The 20,805-nt window shown below is 39.1% G+C and overlaps 1 long non-coding RNA gene across 1 annotated transcript; it reads left to right on the top strand.

Moving 5' to 3' along the window:
• The first annotated feature begins 10 nt into the window (after nt 1-10).
• Nucleotides 11-9,956, top strand: LOC124417920. The gene is made up of 4 exons (XR_006939164.1): nt 11-1,073; nt 2,983-3,046; nt 5,288-6,796; nt 8,359-9,956. It is a non-coding gene; the product is annotated as an uncharacterized LOC124417920 (long non-coding RNA).
• Nucleotides 9,957-20,805: the final 10,849 nt, after the last annotated feature.

Genomic DNA, 20,805 nt, shown 5'->3' with positions numbered 1-20,805 from the left:
GTGACTCATCACCGCGCGACAGCGGCGCGGCTCGGCCCGGCCGCTCCGGCACTGAGCGCGGGGCGGGGGCGGAGGCGGCGCGGCGCCATCTTGCGCGGCGTTAACCGCTTGTGTGCCGGCTGCCCGGCGCTCGGCCTGCCGCATCGCGGAGCTTTCCCGCGTCCCGCGGGGCCCTCGCGCTTACTGTGGTTTTGTAGCTACTGCGACGTGCAAATAAAAGTGTTTGTCTGAGAGAACAGAGCTGGCGGGTCTGCTGCTGTTGGCCTGAGGAGAGTGTGTGTAAAGGTCGCACGGGCTCTGGAGCATGAGTTCAAAGCAAGTGCAAATAGCGCTATTAATCTGCACCGCACCACGCAAATAAGGCCGCGGTCAGAAAAGGACTGCCAGAAGTGAATTATTAACTGTAAAGCCAACACACGGTACACACCGGGCACCTGAGGTCAGCGGTCCGCTGTCACTGTTTGTGCAGCTGAATGGAGCTGCTGCCCATGAGCCAAGCTGGGTGACCCACCTGGCACCCCGAGGTCCCACAGGCCACCAGTGCCCCGGGCGGCTGCTAAGGCCAACATACCCAGCCTGCCCTGAGCCACTGCAGTCGTGCAGCTCAGTCTTGCTGAGGCTGGTAACGTGTTTAGTTAGTTGCAGTGTGCTACTGCTGGCCATGGTAATGAAAAGTAATTGTTCCAGTCTCAAAAATGTTTGCAATTCTTAGAAGAAAACACATGAAGAGTTGCTCAAGGATATGGCAGAGTACTTGTGTGAAGGCAGGGTTCACATGAGCACAGGGAAAAAACACCTGGCCTAAAATTCAAGTACAAGATCTCCTTCACATTCACTTCTCCTGTTCTTATCATGCTTTCAGAGGCCAGATTTGTTCAGCTTAATATTTAGCTACTTATCCTGCCAAAACAAAGAATGCTTTATTCTTGCTTTGGAAGACCACAGTGTATATAGTTTCCCCCTATAACTCTGAGTTAATTGAAGACAGGGTTGTCTCAGAACATTTCAGGCCTTGGATGGTCTAGAAGTACCCATTTGCACTGCCATTAATGGTTCTGAATGCCCCACATCAGGTAGGATTAATCCAGGTCTTCGTGTTTTTCAGGCAATGGAGTGCTTTTTACAGAGACTTAAAATATATAACATCAGAGAGTTAACAGTGATAGCTACCATACATCCACAGTTTTGTCTTTCTTCTGCCTTCTTTTCTCGGTGGGTTTAAGCAGTTGAAAAGCAGGATGCAGAACAGAAGCCACTAAAAAATACCTGATAACTTCCTCTCAGCAGGAAAACTGCTGCAGTGCATGCAAAGTGACATGACTCCGTGAGAGACTGCTTCTCTCCTTCCAGCTGTGCATAACGGCTATATCTGTCTGTGAGATGCCTCTCACAATCTTAAAGGACAACCAATTGTAACAACCTTGTTATCAATCTTATCCAAATGAAGGCGTCTGCAGCATCAAGCATCATCTAACAACCAGCTGTGTCTTCTTCCTTTAGGCCCATTGAAAAGCTATGAAATGAATTATCTGCATTAGTTGTGACAGCACATACATTTCATATATCTTAGGCTGACCCAAGATAACCTTGCTTAGTTTCCAACATCTTCCAGTTTTCCATCTGAAATAGTTTGGCTGAAGGCACTGTAATGGTATGACTACAGTACTTTTCAGCTAAGAATTCACTTTTGTTTTTGACACCTCAAAAGCACATCGAGCAGATAGTCTCAAGATAATACACACAGAGTCCCTGCATTTCTTTTTCCTGAGTTTTACATGCAGTTTGTAACCCATCGCTGACCAGAATTTTGATGTGCTCATTTGCATGTGCAAAGATGTGTGTATGTCAGGTATTACATGTGGCATTTTTGCAAGTTGGCCACTTCAAGAAGGTCACTCAACAGCAGCAAGATCCAGTCTCAAGGTCTTTGAACTAACAAATTTAGAGGGGAAAAGTTGTTTAGTAAAAAAATATAGTGATGTTGGTACAGGAAGTGGTGGCTTTGCTATGTGGAGTTATCTGGGGCCATCTGTTATTTGGGCACGTCAAGTTGTGTTTTTTTGCTTTCCATAGCTTATCTGCTAAGAGACATACTACTGAGTGACTGTGCAAAGGGTCAGAATCAACTCTGCAGTTTCATAACCATTCACAAATCTTTTTTCCAAATCAATTTTCGTGGAACTGTATATATTCCCACAGATGGGCTTCTGCTTTTTTCCAAGAGATGGTTTGCAGGGGAGGTGGTTTCAAACTAATGACTCGCCCTAAGGAGAAAATGCAGCTTCATTCATGTAACAATTGAAACCATTAGGATAGTCATAGAGTGCATACAGACTGGGTATAAAGAAGTACTTGCATGTTATTAGAAAAATGAGTACTGCTGATTTTTGGAGCTTGTGAAGGTCACCTCTTTTTTTTTTTTTTTTTAACTTTAGATTTCCCGTACATGTACTGGAGTAACAATTATCTACCTATAAGACATCTGATACATAAGCATAATGGAAGGAATATTGCTGATATGATATCAGGAGGTTTCTTCTGACATTTACAAGTTTTAAAACTTCTATAATATGTCCAGCTCAGTTGAGCTTTAGTCCCTGAGTACTGATTGCTGCAACTATTCTGTCTCCTGATGAAGACAGTCTAATGAGCACTTTTATACGTATTAAAAATCTTCCTTTATTTGCAATTTTTTGTCCAAAAGACCCAACAAAGGGTTATGAAGAAGACTCAGATGATGGATAACCTTTCTTTGTAGTGCTTTTTGCTGGCAAAATTTAGTTGTCTTTCCAGACTTTGGCATCTGTCATTTACCCCTACAAAGTCAGAAATCCCCTCTTAACATGCATAGTTAGTCAGTGAGGTGTGCTAAAAAGAGATTAAAGAGATCAAATAAGAGTTTATTTTAGAGAGCAATGCAAACATCAACAGAAACCTGTCAACAAAGTGGTAAGTAATAAAAGAAGTAAATTATTGACACAGGTTAAGAAACGTGAAAGAAGTCTTGAGAAAAGGATGGAGACTCAGAGTACTGTACCAAACAGAGGTAAGCGACTGGAGAGTAAACTGGAGAATACCTAAGTTAGCAGTAAAGTATTATCAGGTGTGAAAATGGTGATAATAGTAATGCAACACACGTAACTATACAAAAACATCTGGTAACTGTCTTTTATTGTTACAGCCTTCGGTGTGATTTTTGAACATTTTTCATTTTAAAAAATGGCATCACCAGGTACACCTGTGAAGAGGCAGGTCAAGGAAACTCATGATGAACCCGAAGTCCAATCATGATATTTTTTCCACAGGAAAATATTTTCAGACCTTTTCGTAACATAAGCAAAACATTTTATATTAGGTTTGTGACTTGTAGTTAATCGATCTCCTTAGTGTGGGTGCATATTCATTCTTCTACTAAAGGCAATGCATCTCTTAGCAACAACCAATATTAACAAACTTTGTTCTAAATCTTTCCAAACAGCAGCTGTCATATATTTGCAAGGTACAAAAGTATTGGTTGGAAGTGTGATCTAATTCTATCTCAGTTGGTTCTGTTTCATATCTGAAGTTAAAAATATCTGTTTACGCCCACAAGAGAAAAATCTTGCAGAGATTCTCTCCTCCATTTTATGTTCAACATATAAGCAGTACAAGAATTTTTCTATCGGATAGTCTTCATATGTGAAAAACAATCTGTGTAAGAAATAAAAGCCATATAAATACAATCTAGCACTGAACATTTTTCACTTACATATTTTAGTTTCTTACCTCAATATAAAATTTACAGTGCTTGAGTTGAGCGTATTTTTTGTCTGAGTTGTATTCTCAGCAAAGATTAGGTTTACTCTTAGGTAAGCTAAGGACATTACTCAGTTTCAGCATGTCCTTGAATAATGCAAGTACAAATTGCGTTATGCAATACAACGCTACCTGAAAGTCAGGTTTGACTTCTCGCTGGTACATTTCCATTATTTGTTTGCTGCAGATACGCTATTGTATAGCAAAGGAGGTGTTCCATAGTCAAAAGCAATGGTACTTTCCAGTAACAGCATAATTTTCCATTCCTGCCATCTTTCAAATTTTTAGAAGAAATCAGTCTCTTAAACTATTTCTATGTAGCATCTTGTCTTGGGACCCCAGTTCAGAAGTTCAAGGAGTGGAGTGCAGTGGTACAGAAAATTAGTTCAGGATCACAGTTTTTCTTAAAAAAAAACATACATTATTTTATCATAAAATACTTTTTGTCATTGCTTTTGTTCAGACTTACACAAGCTCCCTAGTTTAATATTTCTATAGCTCTTTCCCTGTATGATAATTATTCCCCTGTATTTTCCCTGTATTTTTTCAAGGCAGTGCCTTTCTGTGACTCTCAGGATCAGTCTTTTCTTGCCTGTGATCTCATTTCTTTGTGTAAAGATTTGTTTTGGGTTTGTATCTTGAGCAAAACTCCACAACTGCCTCATAGAATCATGGAATTTTTTGAGTTGGAAGGGACCTTTAAAGGACATCTAGTCCAACTCCCCTCCAATGAACAGAAACATCTACAGCTCAATCACGTTGCTCAGAGCTCGGTCCAGCCTGGCCTGGAATGTCTCCAGGGATGGGGCATCCACCACCTTTCTGGGCAATCTGTTCTACTGCTTCACTACCCTTATGATGAAAAAGATCTTGCAGAAGAGAGGCAGCAAATGGTCTTTTCAATCCAAACGTAACTGACCTGTACGATATATAGGGCATTTCCCCTCTAGGTTCACATACTTGGAAGTAAATAAGCAGGGAGATTCCTGAATCTCTTAGATTTTGAGTTATTTTGTCACAATCTTCATCCTGAAGTGATGGAAGAAACATCTATTTTGTCTTTATTTGTTGTTACATATTCATGGCTACACTGCATAGCATTTAAAGATGACTCTGTTGATGGCAAGGTGTTTTTAAATCTTATAGAAGCTGAAGCTACTGAGGCTACTTTTGACTCCAACCTCAGCTACTGCCTTAGCAGATCTAAGCCAGAGTTGAGGTGTGAAGGGAATAGGTGTAAATCAGCAGACAAAATGCAGATGGAAAGAAAAAGAAAGCTTATGGGGGCTTCAAAAATCATGAAATGGAGAAGAGCATTGTTCTCGGCTCTAAATCACAAGTTTTCTGTACCTAAAAATGAAATTCTCAATATGAGACAGTGTTTTGTTGTTGTTTGCTTGTTTTTTCTCAGGTTTTATAAAGTATGTTACTTGTCAATACTGGTTTCCTAATGTAGGAGTTTATGTCTACCATTTCTTTATATTTTTTTCAGGTCCTAGGAACAGAGATGAAAACCAAATCTCAGAATGGTCTGAATTATGTGCCTTGACTTAAAAGATGAGTTCTCAGTCGTGGCAAACCCAAAGAGAGGTGGAAATCCATGTTATAGGTGTCATTAGTAATCAGCGTTGCTGTAAACAGTGCTATTGATTTTAATAAATGCAAAATCTCAGCACAGCAGGAAAATATTTGTTATGATAAAGTATACATAATATATGTTATAATATATAAAGTGTATATATATATCTGCATACTTTATATATTTTTATCTACATACTCTATATGCTTTATCATAACAGATATATTTATATATATATACAAATTTTATGCCTAAAATTAGCATGTGACATCTCTAGATAGCATCTTAAGTCTCTCACTTCTGGAAAGCATCTCTACTCAAGAGAGAATTCAGATGTGTTAGATTTAAACATAAGGGAAAGGGCTTTCCTGATTTTAGGCATTAGCAATGTGTTCTTCAAAAATGTTTAGCCTCCTGGGGGACTGAATGTATCAGTTAAGAGGTCCTGGGATTCCCAGTTTAGATTATTTCAGAAAATTTTGGCCCATTTTTCATTTATAGTTACACACGAAAATACACGTTCCATTACATATATAGAAGATATGTATTGCTTACAAGTATATAACTAGCAGCTCTGAGTCCAAACTTTTAGCAATTATAAGTCAAAATGAAGTCATGTCTTACAAGTGAACTCATACAGTTTTCATGCGTTTGGGGCTGTTTTTGAATTATTTGAAGTCTGAAAGAAGTTTTTTGTTTAATTGAATCAATGGTACTATAATACATACAGGTTATCTAATCCAATGCGAACAAAACTGCGGAGGTAAAAGCCTTATTCAGAACTGCTCTTCACACAGGCAGATAATGTTTTAATGCATATAAGCACATATATTTACATATATGGCAAAAGAACACTGAAATCAGAATTTTAACATTAGCCAGTCTCTTTCAGGCAAGTGTTCAGTGCTACGCTTCTGAATAATTGTCTTCCCTTGAGACTGGTATTTGCTTTAGTTATCGCTTTAGTTATTAACTTCTACAATCCTGTTTTCAAATGTGACAGCAGTGTTTGGATCAAGTTCAACTCTGAATTCATTCCAGTAATGCCAGCATAGTTTGCATGATCTTTTCTATATTTGTGTGCAGCCGTGGGTTTTTGATGTATGCACAAACCATGTCTAGCAATAGATGAAATTGTGTCTATCAGTATTGGTGTCATGGCATTGAGGGAATGATTTCTTATGTCGCTCATTTTCTCCAAGACCCTCTGTGATAGCACGATGAGATAAGAATACATTGTCAACTGCAAGTCCAAATTTTCTGCCCCTTTTCTTGTTCAAAAGCAGGCAATTTTAATTTGGCAAGCTCTGTACAAATCCAATCACCATTTGGAACTCCAGGAGGATTGTTCTACCTTGATGAGTAACAAGATACATTGGAATGTGCTTGGGATTGTTCTTTCAGCCCTGGCAGATCATAAAGGTAGGCACTCATACTGAAAATGGTTGATATTCCTGCAAAGTAACCCTACCTGCCCTACCTTTGCATCAACAAGCAGAACACTAACTAAACATGTTTTTCCCTTCCTTTTTAAAATTACTATTGTTGTGAGATTCTTTAATTTACAAAAAATGATATGCACCAAAGCTGGCTTAATAGTTGACAGGACACAAAGAAGGACATGATGAGTAAAACCTGAAAGTCTGTCTCTCATCTACTTAGATCACACTGGGGATATCAGTGCATAGGCCATGGCGAAACCATAAACTGGTTAAAGAATCCAAAATTTTAATTGTAACCAAAGTGAAATATATTTATTTTTCAAATATCTTATGGAAGCACATTTTCAATCACAAGCAGCTGACTAAGAAAATGTCCTTGTAAATGTCTCTTAATACTATTACATTTAAAGTACTGTCAGCATTTCTGTTACAGGGATTTATTGTGAAGTGCTAGATTAACTTCTTACTCAACCATAAGAATGTGAATTTCTTTACAGCCTTTTTGCAGTCTAATGGCTTGCTTTGGCCTAAAAAACATTCACAGGTATGCAATGATGTTCATATGTTTGTTTAGAGCACCTAAACACTGAAATGCTTTTTCACATACTGAGGTGCCTATACATTCTACAGAGATGTTTAGAAGAAAAAACCCACCCTACACAAGCAATTGCCCAACCAGCGTGCACAGAGATGACTCCCATGCATACAGATATTTTTGTGGACATTAGTCAGCTGCTTAGTTATGATAACTTGATACAAACTCTGGCTCTGGAGTTATTTTAGTGACCAGGATGCACTATTTTCGTTCTGTATTATAAATCCCTGTAATATCATTGCTGACAGAACCTTTAACACAGCATTGCTAGCAGATCATTTGTGATCATTATAATCTGCTAGCAGATCATTTGTTCTTTCAGCCCAGGAATAAATGCTTGTTACATCAATTTTAATAATTGCAGTCCTGCCCAGTCAGGACGACCCCTTTCCAAACGACTGGCAATACCCAGAAGTTATATGACTCATTCCCTCCTTTGTATATCCCCAGCTGGCACATTCAGTTCCCTCTTAGTACTCCTGTATTTCACAATTTATGGCAGTCATTCTCCCCTTTCCGTAAGTGAAGTTATTAAAAATGAAACTTGAGAATTAATATTTTAAACAAATACACAATGTTTGAGGTTTGCCCCTTGGATGAATGCAGAGCTGTTGTCTTTACAGTATGCTGCATACTTCACTTTGTGGCAATATACTTTAGCGCTCTATGCACACCTTGTTTCATACTAACAGTTCACAGTTCCAGTAAGAGGATGGACTTATGTCCTTACTTTTAGAGCACAATATACATTTAATTTGGAAACCATGATGTGTACAAGCAAGACTAGGAATTGTTTAATTAGAACCCGAGAATTAACAAGGAAGGAGAGTAACGTTCACAAAACTAGCATGTCTTTTCATTAACTTTCCTACACACAACACATTCTTGATTTTTGCTGCTGCAAGTTAAGATTGCTTATGGTGCCAATTCACCCTTCACTTCTATAGTGTGCTTCAATGGAAGATCTTGTTCTCAGCTTCTTAGCTGTGTTTGGTTCATGTCCTCAGTAGCCACATTTTACAAACTTTGCCTGAATAGTTGCCTTGACCCTTCAGACCTCTAGGCTGTCCTGTATGAGCTGGTGTACACCTCGTTGAATCAGCCACAGGATCAGCCACATTATGCTCCTGAAGGGACAGCCAGGAGTTGTATGTTTAACTCTGGAAAATAACTGATGTGCCGGGAGAGAGTTACACACTACCACTTGTTTGCAGTGACCATTCTACCACTGTGATGCCAGAAGCCTCCTGCCTTCGGAAGTTATGAAATAGACTGATCCTGCGCCACGGTAGTTATGTGCAACAAAGCCTGATTTCTATGGACTTTCAAGGAAGTAATTGAGCAAATAATTCAGCTCTGAGAATGTGAGAGCAATGACAAATCTTACTGGGTTAGAGGCAATTGTAGGTGACAAGCTGTTTTACAATGAAGCCACTTGTATTCAGAACTTCTGATCCTGGTTGACGAGTGTAATTTTAGCTACACAGGCTTAAAGTTTTTAATTTAAATTCAGGAGGGGCTTACCCACTGAATTTCTCTTGTGGAAATGGATTTCCAGGCTGGGAAAAACTCTAGCTCTTAGGCAGTTTTCCCATTTACTAAGTATAGCTGTTCATTTTAATTTGCATAAAGAACATGGATATGTAAGTCTCCAATTACTTTAAAAGCAGTATTTCAACAGATACAGTGAAGTAATTAGTTTAATGAGGAAATGTCATTACATAGTGGAAAGCTTGGTTTGCCAAGGATCAATTTGTTGACATTTGAATCCAACTAGAAATGAAATGCACAGAACAAAAAGTAAACGATTTTAGTAAAAGCCACCTCGTCCGTTTGGAACAAATGGAAAGTATGTCTGCTTCTCCACCAGAGGGGCTAAGTAAGGGGTTTTTCTGCATTAGAAGTCTTACAAATGATCATTTAAAATATGAAGAGAGTAGGAAAGTTTATTGTGCAAACGTGGGGAGTCAACAAGTTCCTTTTGTGAAAAGTAGAATAATTATTTCCAGAATACATTTTTCCTATATATAAAATGAGGATATTTATTACTTACATCTTTTCAGAATTGTGAAGCCTAATTCAGAAACATCTGGTAATGTCTCTGAAATTCGCAATCAGGGCAGCAAATATCCTAACTTTTATATCTGGATTTCATTTGCTTGACTGTTAACCATTATTGATACGCTGTCATATAAATTCTTCGTATCTCCCATACAAATAAAGCACAAGATATTGCTCTAAGAACTTTCCTGTCTATACTGGAGATTACAGCAGTAATAAATCAAGTTATAACAACGAAAAATAACTACATAGGAAAGCAGTAAAGAATATAGCCATGAGAGGTAACAAAACAGTTTCTGTTATGTACATATTTTATTAGTCCACCCAAATAGCCGAAATGGCAAGATGCCTTTTACCAGGAAGAAGGCAGTCTTCCTCGGTGTACAAAATGAATGTGAACACTGCTGATACAGCAGGCAAATGTGGAATTACCTTAAATGTCTACAACACAGTGATTTTCAGTTCTTGAAAATTACATTCTTGAAGATTATACAATCACTTCACCAACAAAAGCTTGGATTTAAATATTTAAATATATATATATTTATATATATATATAAATATATATATTTAAAATATATGGCCAAAAATGAAAATTATATTTTGTATTTTTCTTTGCATAATTTAAATAGCTAGCATTAGTATTTATTGTCAAGAATCATTAATCCCTATTTTAATTAAATGGAATGGTGGTATCTAAGATCATTCATGTCAGTGTTGTATAAACACTCAGATATAAGCTAGCAATGGTTCACTTTGTCCTCTGGAGATTGTATAATCATGCCTGCCAGAAGTAACTATATTAAAATAATAAAAACCCTGCTGAAAAGCAGAGGCTATCTCCACCGCTGATATTCAGTCAACAGAGAAAAGCTCTTTTAACAATGTACAGCTATGCTACACAACAGCTTCAAATGGAAAATGAAGATCTAATATTCAAAATTGCACTGATAAAGATTCAGTTTTGTGGTAGGGGTATTAGCTGTGCCCCAGACCTCTGCTGTATTCTACTTTCATCTCCTTTTGTGGTATTGACAAAATTGCTGCAGGAGGACTTCAGTCTTGCAGAGATGGTTCACGTTAGATTCACCCATCCCTCCTCATGCTGACACTATAATGGGGCCCAGATGGGAGGCAGCACCAAGGCTTCATGTCAAACTTCATTCCAAAATTCATGCCAAAGGCTTCATTCCAAAATGGTAGATGCTGTTTGACAAACCTGATTTCATTCTATGACAAGGTGACCCGCTTAGTGGATGAAGGTAAGGCTGTCGATATGTTCTACCTGGACTTCAGTAAGGCCTTTGACACTGTCCCCCACAACATTCTTGTGGAGAAGCTGGCTGCCCACAGTTTGGATGGGCGTATGCTCCTCTGCATGAAACACTGGCTGCATGGCTGGGCCCAAAGAGTTGTGGTCAGTGGAGTTAAATCCAGTTGGCAGCCAGTCACAAGCAGTGCCCCCCAGGGCTCGGTACTGGGGCTGCTTCTGTTTAAGATCTTTATTAACGATCTTGATGAGGGGATTGAGTACACCCTCAGTAAGTTTGCAGATGACACAAAGTTGTGAGGGAGTGTTGATCTGCCAGAGGGGAGAAAAGCACTACAGAGGGACCTGGATAGACTGGGTCGATGGGCCAAGGTAAACTGTGAGTTTCAATAGGGTCAAGTGTCGGGTCCTGCATTTTGGTTATAACCCTACAGGCTTGGGGAAGAGTGGCTGGAAAGCTGCCTGATAGAAAGGGACCTTGGTGTACTGATGGACAGTCAGCTGAATATAAGCCCAGGTGGCCAAGAAGGCCAGTGGCATCCTGGCTTGTATCAGGAATGGTGTGGTTAGCAGGACTAGGGAAGTCATCCTGCCTCTGTACTCAGCACTGCTGAGGCCTCACCTCGAATACTGTGTTCAGTTTTGGGCACCTCAGTACAGAAAGGACATTGAGGTGCTGGAGCAGGTCCAGAGAAGGGCAACAAGGCTTGTTAAGGGCTTGGAGAATATGCCCTATAAGGAGAGATTGAAGGAACTGAGGCTGTTTAGTCTGGGGAAAAGGAGGCTGAGGGGAGACCTTCTTGCTCTCTTCCAATATCTGAAAGATGCTTACAGTGAGAGTGGGGTAGGTCTCTTCTCACTGTTGACAGGTGTCAGGACGAGGGGAAATGGCCTCAAGTTGCACCAGGGTAAGTTTAGGTTGACTGTCAGGAAAAGCTTCTTTAGAGAAAGGGTAGTTAAGCACTGGAATAGGCTCCCCAGGGAGGTGGTTGAGTCACCATCCCTGGATGTGTTTAAAAACTGTTTAGATGTGGTGCTCAGGGACATGATTTAGCAGAGGGTTGTTAGAGTTAGGGTAGTATGGTTAGGTTGCGGTTGGACTTGATAATCTTTAAGGTCTTTTCCAACCTGAGAAATTCTATGAGTCTATGATTCTATGTCCCCTTGGCGGCTTTCCATGCAGCAGCTGTCAGGAAGTGCAATTTGTCTGGGGGGCTCTCACCCAGGCCCTCACCTTTTTTTGCTCTGTGGGCTCTGAAAGAGGAAAACGGTGCAGGGACTGATGGCTTCTGTGGTGAGGAAACGCCTTTAAGTGCAAGCATGCGTTCTCTATGTGGGTATTTTGGAAACACCAGTGACATAGCCTACTGAATCTGTGTCTTTAATAATGATGTCAAATTGGCATTCTGTGTTGACATTAGAGATTAAGACTGCTGCACATCTGGGGAGCATTGAGAAGACAGGACGAGTTATGGCAGACATTTACAGTAGGCCACTATACTGCAGGAGCTGAGCAAAGCTGCAGTAGCCTCAAAATGTCTACGGTGTATTTCTTTTTTAATTATGATATTTCTTAGCTGTCCTTTTGGCCTCAGGGCTTTCAGGTCAGAACCCTGTTCACTACACTATGGTGCAGATGTTCCCAAGCCAATACTTATACATAATCCCTTCATTTTTAAGAAGAGTCTTTCAATTCAATGTAAGTTTCATTTTTAATGTGGACTTCTGTTAGATCTAAATAATTGCCAGAGAAGAGTCCTTGCCAACAGCTGAATTATTGCAGTCTGTGCTATAATTCCAATGTGAATATAAATTGTTTTTCTTGTTGGCTTCCAAGTACTGTTTCTCTTTGAAAGATTGGCTATGAAGCATATCCAAAGGTAAGCAGATTTTTAAAGAAAAGCCTGAAGTTCTATGGGAAAATGTGGAATGAAAAGATGAATACACTTCTGAAAAATACTGAATAGATTTACCACAAAGGGTAAAATGTTTTTGGCACTGCTAAAATCAACATGCATAGTATAGAATCAAAGTGAAATTAAACTAATGTACATTAGCGACTTCAGTGCATCAGTAATTTTTTATTCTATGCTGCCACCTTGTGACTACAAATATGATCTGCTGGCATATAATAACTAGAGTGAATAAGCTGTTTAAATGTGACTCGTAGAATTCAGTGAGGACACTTTCTGGAAAAACTCCTTCAGTTCTTACATAGTTACTACATTCTGAGTCAATAGAAGGCAAATGGAAAGAACAGGGAAAATTTGGCAGTATTTCTATGTATGTAGTCATTAGTGAAGTGTTGTATGCTTGTTATATAGATACGGTCTGCTTCACTAAATGCAGTGAAGTTATTGTCCGTGAAAGTTTCTGAGATGAAAACTTCTGTAAAGATCCATTAAATTAGTTCCTACATGTGGGTAAACAGATACACCAGGTAGCCCTTCTTCAAAGATCCATACAGAAAAGACTTAGCTTTCTTTCAATAATGGAAAGCAACATTAAATAATAACCAACCTACAAGTTCCTTCTCCTCTCTTCAACAAAAGGAAAATGCATTTTGTTTGGGGGTGAAATTCAAGGCTGAGTAAGTGAAAGTTATAGAGTATTATGTTTTGTACAGCAGGTTGGTGTTGAGGAGCCTCAAAGTAAATGGCAGCTAATGCAAGAGTGGCTGGTAGCTGCTGAACACACAGCAAGATATGCAATACCATGCATTGCACTGCTAGTACCAATCTGAAAGGCCTCCATTTGTAGTGGTTCTACTAAGGATGAAGTTTTGCACGCCAAGGCATGCTGGCTGTATGGTAATGGTTAGATGACAGAGTAGATATTCACTTCTAATGCTTCCAGTGCACCAAACTGTAGAAACCAACTTTCAAAGCTGGAGGATGACTGCTTACCAGGCATTTTCGACCATCTGGGACTGGAAGCACCAAGTTGTTATGCAGGTATCATCCAACAGAACAAAGGGGCATAAACTGTGCAAGAATGAATTAACCTAGAATTTAGAGATGAGTTTCAAACCACTTAATCAATGAGAATCTGAAATAGTTATCATAGAATCATAGAATGGCTTGGGTTGGAAGGGACCTCAAGGATCATCAAGCTCCAGCCCCTCTCTCTTATCTGAGAAAGCAAAGGAAATCTGACTAGTAATAGGGTCAATCTTGTTTTAGTGTAGAAAGAATTTTTCAGACAGATTGCTGGTGAGAATTTGGGAGATTGTGTCCAGTCTAGTCCAGTGTTTGCTGAAGTTAAAGACACAACAGATTCTGTAAGCTCAGAAAAATTTTAGTTACATGAACACATGGATAATGCAGCATCTTAACAAAGCAATGTAAATAACACTTTGTGAGACTTAGATGTAGCCTGAATTGAAATAGGGGAGAGCATGGAGGATGTAGGGGCTCATGCACAGAGAGGAATTCATTTCCTATAAGGAAAAGAAATGGAAGAGAAGTGGACGACCTGAGTGGAAAACAAAGACTTCTGCTTTATCCCTGCTGAGTTGAAACTCCAGATTCAAATGTTAATTTAGGACCATTGCACCTAAGTGTGTCTAAATTTCTCTCTGACACTGGTGAAGCCTGGCAGTTTCATTCTTTCCCAGGAAAGTGTACCTGCAGCAAGAAAGCACTGCTCAAGGAAAGAATTTGCCGTAGTAGATCTAGTCTGGAAGTTTGCCTAGGGAAAAGAGAGAAGGCTTGTTGAAGCATTCCTGTGCTATTAAATTACTTTAAGTATTTCCTATGTTGATTTGTTGTTCACTTTCAGCTTCATTCAAATTGTACATCATTGCTGTGATCTAAGAAATGACATTGCTTAGAAACTAGGTGGAGCTATTTGTTTAGTACAGGCGGTGGTTTTAATGTGTTGCACTCTGCAGAATAGAGTGCACGGTGTATGTACACAGATGATGCATGTAACATCTCTATTTCATCATGCACATATTTGATAAGTTTAAGTGGATACAATGATATATTTAATGATGTATCTGAGAACTGTCATGCTGCACACATAGCGTGCATTTGCAGAATGAATGTTCTTGTGTTAGAAAGTGTTTCAGACAGCTTGAAGAAGTCAGTTAAGTGAGTGACACAAGATAGAGACTGCATTAGAGAAGGAGTGTTCAGGAAAGTCTTAAAAGAAGCCAGATGCCACAAAAATAGGTATTTTGAAATTACTGAGCTGTATGTAGCAAGTAAAAATAAATACATTACCATTTACAGGTGCTTAGAAAGAAAACAGCAGAACAGAGATTGAGGACTTGTGTCAGAGACAGGAAATAAGTCTCTTGAACCTGAATATACGGTAATGGTCGGTCCTGTTTTCTCAAGGTTTGCTCTGACAAATGCTACCTTCAAGAACTGCTTTTTCTAAGTATCAGAGGACTAGTGGTGCAATACACAGCCTGTACACCATCTGCATCCCAAATTTCTTAATGTACTTGATGATTAGAAGCCAAAACTATGTGGTAAGGAAGCTAGGTTGAGTGCCTTTTAACAAGGTCTCATGGCCTTAAGACCTCTCCTTCACTTAGTACTGTTCCCCAGGGTGCTCTTCAGGCCTCCCTCATTCTGCGCCTCATAGATACATCAAGAGTCCTCTTACACTAAAGAGCAAAACTTGAAGCCATCTCCAGAATTCTAATTTTTGTGCATCAGCATCTGGAAATCTCGGCATTTTTGGCAAAACACAGCTGGACTCCTGGATGTGCTACATCTTGAAAGAACTGGGAGGAAGACCTGGGTATCTTCTACCTCTGGTGCTTTCATCAGAGCTTGAGTGAAAAGGCTGGCCTATATTTGACTTGTTCAGTGTCAACTGCTGGCTTTACAAAAGTAAGTAAAAGCACATAGAGCTGATTTCTGGTCTTTCTGACTTTGCAGCTAGTTTGGTGGCCAAAACAGGACTGTTTGCAAAGTAATATACCTGTTATCAGCCATGATGTTGCAAATAAAGCGAGACTTTCCTCATGCATTTTTAATGTGTTAGAAAACAGACTAATCTGTTGTTGATCTGGAGTTGCTAAGCTTATTCCAGTATTTATAGACCACAGACATTAATGATAATGCTTAGCAGTTAAATACTCTTTGTTAAGACAAACAACATTTTGGAAAGAGAACAAAGAATTTAATCAAAACTGTGATTGGCTTCCAGATAGTCCCACTGCTCTCATTCTCTTGACTTCGCAAAATGTTTGTTAAATTTATCTTTTCTCTTAACTGTTCTGAAAGTTGGCAGTGCTTGCAATTCAGAGCTCATTAATGTAAGAGGCTGCTCTGCTTCTTATACCTCTCCCGAGTTAAGAATCTGGTAGAAGTTCCCATTTCTGCTTGCATTTGCCTTTCCATAAAACTTACTCCCTCTGATATCCTGAAGCTTACCTGAAGTCTTCTCCTACTTCTCACTCCATCTCCCCTCTTCGTAGCTCAGAGCTTACAGCCACTTTTTGTAAGTACATCCAGTCTATGTATTTCTTATCTTTTCTACGGTCAGTTATCACTTTCCTTTCTCCTTTGCTGCCTTAATGCTGCTGCATTTATGTTGTCTTTGCCATATCAGTTTGAAAGAGGCAAATGATGTTATTTTTTTACTCCTTACAATCCATCACACGCTATCTCTTCTGCCCAGATTCAGGTAAGTCAACAAATAAATACTTTTTGTGAGATTTCCATCTTTTGTTCAGCTGTAAATTAAAACAAAAGAAGTAATACCCTCAACTTTAAGATTAAGAAGGAGAACGTGTGAACATGAATGAAGACTAAGAACTCTTTTCTGGTGAGAAAATGACTAAGTATTTGATATAATAAGCATGTTGACACAGTAGTACTGTACAAACATGTTTTCATCAACTCAGCATAAGTATTCTTACCTAGTTTAGATTATGTTGCTTGAGTGCAGCATAGGTAGATCAGAGGTGATGCAGCAGTGTTTCCATAAATCACTTCCAAGCAGTGCTAGCTATTCTGTTAACAATGTGTTCAAGGAAAAAAAGACAAGCATGGTATGAAGTTTTGCATCACTGACTGTAAGTGATCTCTCCATGTGGTCACTAGTGACTTTCACAACCCACACCACAGCTGTGTGTTACATCTAACTCCTGGTATACTAAGCACAGGCAGAATTTATGAGTGCACAACTACACTTTAAATAACAGCTGCATTATCAGCTGTTGACTCTAATTTAGAATTTCAGAGAGTCTAAGACTAACCTATTGCTCATAGTGCTATAATTAGAAAGGAAACATACCATAAATATTCTGAGGCTAGCACAGGACTGTTCAACCCAATTCAAGCCCCTTATCACAACTTTGTGTTATTATCAAATTAGATCATTCAGTTTCACCTTACATGCTTTTGCTATTATGTCCAGACTGGCAAACACAATTATTTACTGTCTAGTCACATGAGATGAATGAGTGCATGAGATAAGTTTTATGCTTTCCTATAGAACTACTGCAAAAATTCCTTGGATACCTGCTACAGGACTAGCTGATCTCTCTCCCAGCTGCTTCATACTTCAAATATTGTTCATCATAATATAACTGAAGGAACTGAGATTAAAATTCCTTTAAAGAGAATTTATTAAATCCCCAGAAGGTCTATGAACAGGAGAAAAACTTCCAAAGCTGAGATTAAAGCTGGCACTTTAATAAAGATTGAGGTGCCTGAATAAATTGGTGGTCCCACAGGTGCTGAGCCACTAACATTAGCTTCTGCAAGGGAAGAAACTAAGCAGCACATTGGAAAACTAAGCTATTTATGTAGGTACTTGAACATACCAAAACCCAAGCCTGTGTACCATACATCTTGTCCCTTTTATGGACCTAAGTTTGTCTAGCCTGCTTTCACTTGCTTACTTTACAGCTATTCAAGAAAGCTCTGTAAGACCAGGGACAGACGTTAGCACATAACTGTACCCATTATAAATAGTCTCCCTTCCCCCCAAGCTGCATGCTATTTGCTTATACTAGAGATTACTGTTCCCATGAGGAATCATGTCAGCATTTGCTAATCTGCTTCAGTCAACCACAATTGGGTTAATTTAAACAGATGATGAAAGTGGTTTGCACTAGCAGGGTGAAGTTTGCCTGAAGCATTTTAGCGAAACCACCCAAGGTCTCTTCCAGGAATAGAATGGTAAAGGCAGCTTCCAACTTCTGGCAGTGCAAACAGTTGGACGTAGTAATGGTGGTAAAGGCACTTCGGAGTCTGGAGGAGGACATCTGCTCATGGCCTAACATGAAGTTATCTGAGACATTGAGAAAACAAAAGCAAGTTGCAAGAGAAGCACTGGATATGGACTGATCCAAATAAAGGATTCATCTCTGATTCCACTGTTTACCATGGATGGAAGTTTCAACTGGAATTCATTGGTTACATCAACGTGTCATTTAGCATCATGAGGAGAACCTTCTCCGATGAAAACGTCTTTAATGCTCCTAAAATTACAGAGGTACCTGGGTTTGCAGCTGTATAAACTACATACCTCTTCTGCTTTATGATTTCAGAAGACAAAAGAAAATGAGAATGAGCAAATAAAATGCCATCCCTCTTCAGACAAAAAAAAAAAAAAAAAAGTCTATATTAGAGTTCACAGATACATCTGTTAGCTTTCAGGCATTATTCACAGCAACAACGTCTGCCTCTTCTGCTTTCCTCACAGCAGGAAAGTGAAAAGCTGAAAAACAACTGTTCCCTTTACCTCTCCCCAACATCTAATATTTTCTTCTCCTTAGTCAAGTATATAGCTCTGTCTTCGCATCTGTATTTTCTCAGTTGTTGTAATCCAGCATTCTCTGGGCTGCCTTTTGCTCTCTGTTCCAAGATATATTATTACCTCCTGTATATTATGCTCTCTTCCTTGTTTTGTACCCCACTACGTTTCTGGCACATTACATGCCCCATGTGCTGGATGAGAACATTACCTGATCCCATGGTCGTAAATAACTCTGTTAATAGATGTAGATTAATGCCAGGTTTTGAATAAGGCTACTTCTACAGCTGACTTTCAAGTGTATGAGTACAAACCAGCCTCATCTGAACCGGTTTTCACTGCCACGGTGCTTTATCCTGCAAACTGTAAGCAGGATCCCTTCCTTGGTCCCTATCTCAAGACATAACCCTATGAATTAACAAAAAGCAGTAAGATCCCCTGTCAATCCCCCCAGCCACTTACTCAGCTAGCCAACTGCATGCTGCTTGATAGGATGTTTTTAACTGATATCTCCAGTCCCTATTGTATTAGACACCAAAAGTACTTAGTAGCTGTACGTGGTCTGATGTATTTTGCAAGGGATACACTCACTGGTTATTAACTGGATAAAACCTGGTATTAGCTTGGCTTTGTTTAATTTCTAATGTTATTTACTCTGCGATAACTGACTAACCTCAGTTAACATTGTGATTTGTTTGCCCTGTAATGACCAGATATTCCATTACATTATGTAAATTATTTGCATAGTGATTGTGATTTAATGTTATTGGTAATTAGAATTATTTGCCTGCTGGTAATGCTGTATAAATGATCTGTCATTAATCATGGAGCACGCCTTACCAAGAGCTCTAATGAGAAAAGCTGCAGTATATGTCACTAAGCTATCCTTATCCTATGGGCCATTGTTTCACATCACAGGAAACTCGTTTCTGTATTTATTGATCATTTATTGATTGTTACCCTAAAGACATGGGACTTTGTAATTGTTTCTGTATTCTTTGATGTAGGATATCACCTGAGATCTTTCAGACTGAGTCACAACAATCAAAACATATATCTGATAAAATTTCCTCATCAGATTTTGGCACTTTTAGTTTTGAATCACACTGGTAGTTTCACCTCTCAAAAGAGGAAAATCCATAGTCCAAGCCCCTCACATCAGTATCCACGGAGTCAAAGGCACATCTTTGCCAAAGGAGAGTAGAAAAATTTGGACTTGGTGATCCTTCTGGGTCCCTTCCAACTTGGGATATTCTATGATTCTATGGAAGGTGCAAAAGGCAGGGGCCAGTGGGACCCCAGCCAGCAGAGCATGGTATTTAACTCAGGAAAGCTAATTTCCAAGGGCCAGATCCTCTTTCTCTGAGAAAATGTATCTTTCATTCTTTCTGCTTCATTGCCAACATTTTTAGGGAATTCTCTTTATCCACTGTATATTCTCCTTATAGCAAAGCACTAGTAAATTCAGCAGTGAGAAGAATGGCAAAGGTTCACTCAGCATCCTTCCTACCCATTTGGTGCTTGCCATGGATATTTCAGTAAGTTACTGCTTAAGGAGAGGATACCATACCCTAGGAAAGCTGAGCGTCCGTTTAAAGCCGAGTCATGAAGCCAGACCCCTGAGCTCTGCAGGGATGAGCCTTTGGGTGACAGCAGGACCTGATAAAGTAATCCTGTGTGAGAAGATAGAGAGATATTCTCAAATGAAAGAGACATCTGAAATGAGAATCGTGCCTTGTAAAGAACCCCTACTATGACTTAACTGCAACACACATAGCATAAATCCTTTTTCTGAGTGTCTGAAAGAGCTGGAACTGTATAAAAAATTAAAATATTTGTCACAACGCTTTCTGTACTTTTTAAGGAATAAAGAACTGTTTACCTATATAGAGATGCAGGCAAATTGTGTTGCCTGTTCATCATAGTAAAAATCTGAAGAGTCTGAAGGAAATATCTGTGCTGAAAATCTTGATTTAGGTTTATAAAGGAAATAGCTGAAACCACCTGAACCAGAAAATGTATGCAAAGAAATATCAATGTGAATAAAGTTTCTCTTTTAATTTTAATATTTTACCGGAGGTAAAACCCAGAATTGTTAATCCTATTTTTAATTTTGTACCCCAGTAAGATTATGAACAATCTTGATTTTCCCTTGGAAGGTTAAAAAAAGAGTAGTCTGCTGTATGAGAAAAAAGGGACAATGGATAAATAATAACCACGGAACATGAAGAAGAGTCTCACATATCTACAAGGCTGATTGATGACTGATCAAGGCAAATAAGGACAGAATATGAATTACTTTGATGAGCCTTTATCATGGAACTTCGTGTGCTTCATG

This window comes from Gallus gallus, chromosome 4, assembly GCF_016699485.2.
Source record: "Gallus gallus isolate bGalGal1 chromosome 4, bGalGal1.mat.broiler.GRCg7b, whole genome shotgun sequence".
Taxonomy (NCBI): Eukaryota; Metazoa; Chordata; class Aves; order Galliformes; family Phasianidae; genus Gallus; species Gallus gallus.
Note: the sequence above shows the minus strand (reverse complement) of the source record. Positions and strands in the feature narration are given on the sequence as shown.